This window comes from Glycine soja, chromosome 12 (assembly GCF_004193775.1).
Source record: "Glycine soja cultivar W05 chromosome 12, ASM419377v2, whole genome shotgun sequence".
Lineage (NCBI taxonomy): Eukaryota > Viridiplantae > Streptophyta > Magnoliopsida > Fabales > Fabaceae > Glycine > Glycine soja.
Window position 1 is genome coordinate 14623163 of NC_041013.1, and position 2489 is coordinate 14625651.

Below are 2489 nucleotides of genomic sequence, written 5' to 3' on the forward strand. Positions count from 1 at the left end.
CAGGTATGACTAACATTGATTTCTTATCTACTTCATTGTTATAAATTATACTGATATTTTTTTTTTGTTTCTCATTGTTTGTGTCTCTTACATTCTTGTGCTTATTTAGCTTGCTCTGAAACCTAGTCTACTTCATGTTTTCCAAATGCTAGTTACTAGCCCGTGCAATGCATGAGATTTTGCTTTAGATAAAATTTGTGTAGATTATTATTATTTTAGGAATTAAATACATTTACATGTGTACAAATTATGATATAACATTATATTTATTATATATATATATATATATATATATATATATATATATATATGTTAAAATTTTTAACTCTGGTTCATTCTATTAAAATTTTATGTGTTAAATGATTTAATTGGAAATTAGGATTGTACTAACAATGAAAAGCTTTTTTACATTGTCAAAATAATGTTTATATCTACCGATTTATATCTGACTCTATCTTTATAACAATCTTCATATTAAGGGTTGCTAGTTCATTCAGATAATTTCCCAACAATCTCCACTATAGCAAGCAATATATTGCTCTCTTATCAAGTTACATCATTGCATATTCCAATGCAATCCTCACTTGTTTGCCATTTGTATAATTTTTTTTAACTACAAGGTAATAAGCCTAATAGAATCATTACCAAGCACTAGGAGTAAACATCAAAAATATATAAAATATGCTTTATTTGAACTAAGCCCTTGATACTTGATAGAGAACAGGGAACTTGCCTTGCAAACAATAATCATTAACAGAGGAGGAGGCAACCAAATTAGGAAATAATAGTTTGTTGCACATATACTTATAATCATGGGTAAGGAGGATGCGGGGGATTAGATTAGTAAATGATAGAAGTATGATATCAAACCTCATATATTACTATCATTTTGAGAGAAGGTATTTGCAGTTTGGTTATTTTCTTGTTTCAATGATTTTGATTGAGATGGATTGAAGTGAAAGAAGCATAGATTTTGGCAAAAGTGAGTCTTCAGGCAGCCAACTTTTCGTGATAAAGTAGGAAACTTATAAGTTGGTCTGATGAGGCAGCCCACATTTCAAGATATGGAAAGAAACTTCTAAATAGATCTATTATCAAGATACACAATCTTCCTAATTTTAAGTTAAGTTCTTCAGGAAAGACAATTATATTTTGCATAAAGTAATTGTGTTCTTCTGGAAACAGATTAGGAGGGATTGAGAAGCGGTGAGGACTCCGTGGATTTATTCAGCCAGCCAAAAAAATGATAAAAGAAAGAATACTTTCTGGAGAAAATGTGAATGCCTAGAATCAATTTGATTGAAAGTGAACATATAGATGGAGAAAAGGAGTGACATGGATACAATGAAAAGAGTTTATTAAGTGAGTGCCTCACTTTTGAGAGTGAAGACTCTAATTTATATAACAGGTTGATTTATGTTGATTTTGCTGTTATATTTTGTTTGTTTCTTCTCCCTGCTTTTTTATGCGCAGACTATCACTTCAAAGCTAGGGGCACTCTATATTAAAGGATACTTGTTTTGAAAGGTTTTGTAAGTGTTAGTATAGTAGTGCTACAATAGACATATTTATGATAAGATGATATGCTTATGCTTATGATTTTGACTGCAATATAGCAAATTTACTTTTGCAATAAAGGATTAATTCAATTGAGTTGTTGGTTTGGCATGCTTTTGTGAACTTCTATGCTATATTCCATCTATTTTCTCTCTAGCCTTATGTAGTGGTCTGAATCTTGGAGTGCTAGACTTCACCATACAACTTGTAGAAACAAGAGCAAAGCATGATGCTCTCCTGGCATTGATCATTTTCTCTTTGCAATATGTCCTAGTCAATAAAAAGGGGTAAGTCGTGACAGGTGTTACGACTTTTGAGTTAGAAGTTGTAATACCTATTATGACTTCCTAATTTTAATTGAAGTCGTAAAATTATTTATGACTTTAGTTAAATTTTTTTTACGACTTTGAAGTCGTAAATATTTTTTATTTTATTTTATGACTTTGAAGTCGTAAAAGTTTTTTTTTTTTTGTTTTACAACTTTGAAGTCGTAAAACCTTTTTTTTAATTGTTAAGTTTTTTGTTTTTTGAAAAATATAAAAGTTTATATTTTTTTACAATTTATTTATTTTTCTAATTTTTTAAAATTGTTAAAAAATTATTTAAATGTAAAATAAATCATTTTAATTTTACTTATTAAATGTTTTTATTTAATATGGTGTATATTTTTTATGATTATATTTTATATGTTATTAATTTATTTTAATTTTTTATTATTTAAAATATATTATATATTTTTAATTTTTTTATTTAATTTTTTTGTTTATTTTAAATTTTGATAATCTATTAATAAAAATACATAATAAAAATAAAAGAAGATACTAAAAATTTGAAACACTTTAATTTAAAAATTGATGACATTTAAATGAAAATTACATATTTTTTTAAACTAATAATAAGATGATGTCCCACGATGAGTTCTTCTAGATATG